The sequence below is a fragment of the Octodon degus genome, unplaced genomic scaffold (assembly GCF_000260255.1).
Source record: "Octodon degus isolate 3935 unplaced genomic scaffold, OctDeg1.0 scaffold00043, whole genome shotgun sequence".
Classification (NCBI taxonomy): domain Eukaryota; kingdom Metazoa; phylum Chordata; class Mammalia; order Rodentia; family Octodontidae; genus Octodon; species Octodon degus.
Window position 1 is genome coordinate 14630541 of NW_004524619.1, and position 7496 is coordinate 14638036.

The following is a 7496-nucleotide window of genomic DNA, read 5'->3' on the forward strand; positions in this document are numbered from 1 at the left end:
GAGGGGAAAAGGGATAGGGGAAGACGCTGATGCTTCTTAGAGTTTTAAAAATGTACTCTAAATTCAAATTAATATTTTCAAGACACAGCTCCTGTATGCCTAGTATGACGTGATGGGTAAAACCCACAGCTTCGCTGGCTACTCAAGAAAGTAATGAGCAGGGCAAGGAGAGCACAATATGAAGGGAAAAAAATTACTATACAAGAATGAAGGGGGGCGGGGATATAGCTCAGCGGCAGTAAGCACTTGCTTGGCAAGCTCAAGGTCCCGAGTTCAATTGCTGGTACCAAATAAATAAATAAACAGCATGAAAGAATCATGTTGTATGAAAGGAGAGAAGGTTAGAACTCCCCTAGACAAGGATGGAAGAGGCCCTTGGGCCTGAAAACCTACTTTGTGGCATCTAACCACTGACTGTTTTGCCGAGGAGCTAGCTCAATAGAATACGCGCCTGCCTGGCAAATGCAGGTTCCTGAGTTCAATCCTTGGTACCAGAAAGAAAGAAAGAAAGAAAGAAAGAAAGAAAGAAAGAAAGGAGGGAGGGAGGGAAGGAAGGAAGGAAGGAAGGAAGGAAGGAAGGAAGGAAGGAAGGAAGGACTCAGCATCCCGACTAAACCCAATTTGAAGGAAACAATTAGAAAACAGCACAGGTCCCAACTCAACAAGCAGGGCTGGCTATGGACAATGAGCTTACTAGCTGGGTGACGACAACTAAGCCACAGGGAAGCAAGCCCTGGGAAAGGAGTGGCTGCAGTGTGTCTCTGTTTGAGGAGATCAGGCCACTGCCTGCCGGGAAACAAATGTCCCAACAAGCTCTCTGGGCACAGCTGGTTGCTGCTGTTGCAGCCTGTGTGAATAAACAATATTGGTATAGTTTTCCCAAATCCCAGGAGCAATAAAGTCCTCACAGCTCGCCACGTGGAGCCCCACAAGTGGTCCCAAAAGGAAAAAAGCATCACCCAGAATATTCCATGGATTCAAAGGACTTTGCAACTGTGTTTCCCCTTAACTGTAATGGAGGTAGTGCTAATTAGGCTCCCAGCGCTCGGCGGAACAGGTGTAACTCGGTAATGTAGCTGTAATTGAGAGATGTCAGCTCAATATAATTTGTGATGTTTCTCTAACAAATTATCTCATTTTTTTGCCCTGAAAAAGGTATCTGTGGTTCCATATGATAAGTTGTTTTAAAAGGCTGACATGCCGCACTAATGATGAAGATCTTTAATTGATGGAATGTTAATGGTAACATCAGCCAGGAATTATCCTAGCCGATTCTTTATACACTATTAACCTTTGAAACATAACAAATTTTCATTTCCAACCAACAAATGTTCTGAACACACGATGCACAGTCCTCAGATTATTTCAGTATTTCAGCATTGCAATTAGTCTGTGGACAGATTCTTTACAGAGCTGGCGTTCACCACTGCCTTCCTGCATGACTCTCAGGGCCGATAACGACCCGCCTCTGTGCCCGGGAGGAGGCTGCCATCCTGGTGAGCAGCACCGCCCCTCCACACCCGCACACCGGGCAGCGATATGTCGTCCCTCCAGGCCCAGCCACATCCCTCCAGCCAGGACTGCTGCCCGGAGCCCCACTCTCCGAGGGACCGCTGGAGTCTCTGCGGCACCATGCTGGGCTGCGGGTCGTTGTGCATGTACTGATCCTACGCTTCTCCCCTGGTTAATGTCACACATTCTTACAGTTCAATCCTGCCTTTTTTCCTTTGTTGTACTACACACAGCTGCAATTAGTATTATTTTTCTCTCCTTTCCAATAAAACTGGTCCATCTCAGATTTTGCCTGTATCTAGGAGGAAGTATATACTCTTCTATACACGAAGGAAGAATGAGTGAAAGGATGACTGAACAAACACATATTATTTTAGTCTGTCTCTCTCCATCTTTCCCACCAGTGTCTGAACCAAAAAGTCACCAAAACATCTAACTAGGATCTTGCACATACCAGAGATCAGAAAAATTCAGTTGAACTAAAATCAGTTTCTTCTGCTGAAGTATTAGTATCAGGCTAGCTCCGGAGAATTCAGTCTCCACAGAGTACTATGTTCCATACCACCCACCGTGCATTCCCTCTCATCCGGCTCCCCACGAATGCCAGCCACTCTGTAGAGCAGTGTGGAACTGCTGCAGCTGCTAGCAAGAGCCGAGCACTCTGCGGTCTCGGGGTGATTCCTCTGCATGACTGTATTTCCACTTTCCCGCCAGACACTGGGGAACCGGGAGGTCAGTCACACAAGGTGCTGTCCTAGGGGCTCAGGGAAAACACACACACACACACAAATCACACATATATATACCTCCTGATAAATATATATATATATATATATATATATATCCTGATATATATCTATATATCTCCTAATATCTAGATATAGATAGATAATATATTTGTATCTACATATCTGCATATCTATATCTATATCTAGAGATAGGGATAGAGATAGACATAGAGGTAGATGTAAAAGTACAGATAGAGATGAGAGAGACAGAGACAGAGACAGAGACAGACAGAGATAGAGATAGATAGGGACAAAGACAGAGACAGACAGACAGACAGACAGACAGAGAGATACCAGTAAGTATCTATGAGTAACTAGGGGTTCCAATGATGCCTCTACATGTTGTAAACAGGGACAGAGGAGACATAGAGTTAAATGGGATCTGGTTTCAAAATGAGACTTACCTAGGTGGAGATTGGATTAGGGACACTGGAGAACAAAGACATTTATTTATCCCTTAGTTCAAGAGACCTTTATCAGCCAGCTACTATGTTAGGCACTAGGAGTTCAATGGTATGGTAAGTTAATCTAAATCCACTGTCAATACAGCTTACCTTCTAAGAGCAGAAGCCAAAAAAGCAAGCGAGCCAGCGGTGATGCCAGGTGGTAAGCTGAAGAAAAACATAGCAGAATAAAGAGCCACATCAATGGGGAGGCTGTCCTCAAGAGGGGCATGAAAGGGGGCTTTCTCACAGCAATGACTCCAAACAGCGACCACAGAGAACGGGAGTAGACATGAAACACTCCCTTGCAAAAGCATTCCTGGCGAGGGCACTGAAATCTGGCCCCTGGAAGGGGGAATTCTGACTCAGTTCTGTTTCATGGGGTCCTCAGACATGTTCTTGGTGACTGTTTTTGAGGGGGCTTTTTTTCTTGCTATTTAGATAACATCCAAATATTATCTGGAGCAGCGGCATGGAACCTAAAACACGGGCACCAGCACCCGGATTTGGGCTTACATTGGATTTACAATTGCAGTGTAATCTTCTTATCACAAAGAGAAGAGGCCAAAGATAAAAGAAGCAGATTTAATATTTAAATAACGTGTCCATGCCCCCAAATCCTCAGAACAGGGGTGGCGTATGAAGGAACTGCCCCAGTCGTGGCCACTGAAAATGTTAGGGAGATCGAGTCGTACACCGCACTGGAGCGCACAGGCGTGACGAGCTGTATGGAAGTTCTGCCATAACAGCGATCTCATATTGCTCTTTCCAGAGATGATTCTGTTTGAGCAAAACAACATCATCCATTATGTTAAATTAATGTTCTAGCTTGAATTTGGTCTTGTCATTTGGATTGTGTTTAATTGGTAAATGGGCTCTCATTCCTCATGTTTCTAAGAATTATATACCTAGGAGCTTATATCTAGTTTTTATATTTTTACATGCTTCAGTAACCCAATAATAAAAAATTAAAACATGTAGGACTCATTAAAGGAAAAAGAAGGACCGGCGAGATAGCTCAGTGGACTAAGCACCTGCTTTGCCAAGTGCAGGGGCTGGGCTTAGATCCCTGGTCCCACATACCATGCCAGCCCCACCCATAGAGCACACTGAGCCAGTGACCAAGTCCTAGAGTGGTGGCACACACCTGCAATCCCAGAGCTTGGGAGGCTGAAAACAGGAGGATCACTATGAGTGGGCACTGCATAGTGAGACCCTATACCAAACACATAAAATGAAAGAAAAAAGAGAGAGAGAGAGAGAGAGAGAGAGAGAAATAGTAACAAATTATAAGAAATTCAAAAGCAGGAAAAAAACAGAATAAAAAACATTAAACACTAATTCCTCCTTTCAAAAGACATGCAGAAATTAACAATATAGTTATCCAAACTATTCTGCATATATACATAAATATATTTTCCCTTCTTTCATTTGTCCCTTTTGTCGTCTGTTTTTCCTTCCCATTATATTTGGTAATCTGAACAACTGATCTGAGGACAGCATCATGTAATACAGCAACCACTGTTGAATTCCTATTACTTTATTTAGTGAAATCTTGTATCATTTCTAATGTTGCTTTTTCTATCATTATTTTGTATTCTTTAAAAAAAAATTAAGACATCACTGGGGTTTCATTTGAATTTTTTTCCCTTTACCGGGCATCCATGTGTCACTTGGGATAAAGTAGTAGTGGAAACCATCTTCGTTTTCCAGAACAACAATCAAGTAATAGTTCTTGGGATTTCCAATGAGCCACATAGCAAGCACAGGAAAAATAAGGAGGTGGATGCACATTGGTAGTAGGAGAAAATATCACAAATCAGATATTCCTAATGACTGCAACTTTTCTCCTCTGTGTACCTTACAAACACAAAGGCAACAATTTATGAAACACGTAGGTTAAGCCTCTTTTAGAACACTCACCCTTCTGGAGCATTCAACAGAGAAAAAGTATATGGCCAAGAGAGCAAGTGAAGACACTGTGCTGGAAGGCTCTCTGCACTCTGGTAATAAATTACATGTAGAGCCAGAGTCAAGCATCCTCAGAACACAAAAGAAACCTGGCTAAACCTATGTCCCTTGCACGAAAGGGTTTCACTCACAACAAGAGCCTGCACCAGGAAAAATGAACAGGAAGCCAGACAGCTACCTGAAACACTCAAGCAATTGGTGGGGAAGACTCTTTGGGGCCTAAACCTTATAAACATAATTAAGGCACTGTACTTGAGAGTGGACAATGGCGACCAAACTGCCAGGAGTTCAGGAATCATCTCCAGGAGTGATCAGCTCTGAGACCTGTGTAAATTATAAAATACAGAAAAGAAAAGGAAGTACCTACTACAGTTGAATGGGTCCAACATAGTCCAGGTTCTTGTGCATCAAAGAATTGCTGAGAATATACCTCATACATAGTAAGTAGCTGTGTTTATTGAAGCTCATGCAGAGGTAGTGTCAGGAAGGCAGAAGGAAGGAAGAGAGGAAGGAAGAGGAGAAAGGGGAACATCCATAATTCAGTTCCAAGTATGTAAAGGAACAGACACTCCTGACTCGGGTTCCTTTACCTCTGTCTCTCACTGGTCTTGAGGATCTGCCACCTTGGGCATCACAACCTCCTAAACTTGAACATGGAAAATCATTTGGGTGGTGCTGTGTTTATAGCTAGCTGAAGGGGAGGGATGGACTCACTCAGCTCCTCTGTTTCTAGATGTACTCTATCTACATTAAAATTAATTTGAGGAGATAATCCTCACAGAGCATTTGGAATGCTACCTGTCATGTAACGTATACCCTATAAATGAGAACACAATGTTTAAGATACTTCAGGTCCATGATCATTCAAGTGCAAATCTCCATAGCCATTTCACCAACTGTACAGCTTTGGAACAATTCCTCCATGTTTACCATACCCCTGAATGCTTTCTGATGATTTATCTTACATCCACATGAAGTCATGATTATCCTTTCAATAACATTATCCTCACTCCCCACATGTGTAGATGTGCAGACAAAGCATAATCCAAGCCCTTTCAGTGGTGGTGCCAATCTTTGCCATTTTACAGATTAATAAACAAGGTACCAAAAAACAGAAAGAGACCCTGGACAATATGGTCAGGGCTGGATCCAGCAATCTATGCCTGGAACTCACCTTCCTAATCACCACCCAACATAATTTCTCTGGGCATGTAAACTCCCTGAGTCCAGAAAAGAGCTACTCTGGAAACTGTTGGTCAGAACGTTGCTGATTTTTCTAGGTTCTCCAAATTCTAGCCCTAGAAAATATGACAGTTTCATTCCCTTACTAAGCATCTCCCTAAATTACAATTTATTGTCAGGCTGTTGCCTAATACAGTTATTTTTTAAAAAGCTATTTGTAGTGTTACAATAACTTTCATGAATGAAATATAATTTGAAAATATTGTTCAAAATTCCAGGTAATGTCCCATCAACTGCAGCTAAATTATTATTTCACACATGAATTTAATTTCAAAAAAAGAAAACACTTTGATTTTGTCAGATAACAAAAGCCATTTAATTTCATCTCTCTCTCTCTCTCTCTCTCTCTCTCTCTCTCTCTCTCTCTCTCTCTCTCTTTCTTTCTCTCCTTCTCTCTTTCTTCCTTCCTCTTTCTTTGCCAGAAAGCACTGAAACACATTGACTACCCCAGAACTGAAGAAAAAACAATTAATTTGGGATACCTAGTTATATCTGCACCTGGTTTTTTGTTTAAAGACAATTTATCTTTTTTCAAACTATCCTACTGGAGAAACATCTTGATTTGTGAACTGCCACACATCCTCTTTGAAGTAAGAGGAAATAAAGACCTTAAATACTTCAAGGAAACTTCAGGCCTCCTAAATCTGCTTCCAACACAACAGACCACTGCGGTTGAGGCATGGAGACGGTACCATAAAGACTGTGAGCGCAAGAATTCCCTGCGCAGCTCCGACCTACTGGAGCTGATAGGCTGCTGCCCCGTGCCCTAATGCCGCTCAGGGAGTGCAGCCCATCGGGAGAGGCCTCTGTGAACTTTGAGACTAATACAACAACCGTTGTCAAAATCCTGTCATTTTGTTGTGTGAAATTCTGTATCGCTTCTAATGTTTATTTTTTCTTTTATCATTTTGTAGTCTCTTTAAGTAAAAAATATTTTAAAAATTAAAAATAAAAGAAAAGGGAAACTCTCCTCCGCTGGAGCTGATTGCTAGCGGTAACTTGCTGGGGCAGGCTCCCCATCATATGCGTGTATATTTCTTATTAGGAGCCGTATTACCGGGCATCATATCCCCTCCAGCTGCAAGCAAAGGAAGCTCTAAGAGGCTATGGCCCACGTGTGTGACTAATCACTAGAACTCGCACTTCTTGCTTGATGATTGGGCTTCAGAATTATAGGACCCCGTTCTGAAGACACACTGTGGACACCAATCCACCGGAACGGAGTAAGCTCCAGACAGAACACTGTCCACGTCAGTCAGTCGTTGCTCTTGCAGCCTGGCCGGATTTCCTCACAGCAACGATGGAGGAGAATTCTGCAGCTTGCTTCCTTACCTATATTAGGGTTTTGCAAGTCCAGAAGGTCAGGTTTTCCTGGCACCCTCAGCATTCGTCTCGAGTACTTGCTTTGTTCCACCCCTGCCAATTCATACACAGTCCCTGCTTTCCCTAGTATGCATCTTTAAGTATCTCTTCCATTCCCACGTGACTGTTCAGCATTCTGAAAGATGTTCCAGCTCTTCAGTGAGCTACACATTATTGT

The 7496-nt window shown here is 42.7% G+C and overlaps 1 pseudogene; it reads left to right on the plus strand.

Moving 5' to 3' along the window:
- The first annotated feature begins 318 nt into the window (after nt 1-318).
- On the plus strand, nt 319-423 carry LOC111816891 (annotated as a pseudogene).
- The last annotated feature ends 7073 nt before the right edge of the window (nt 424-7496 follow it).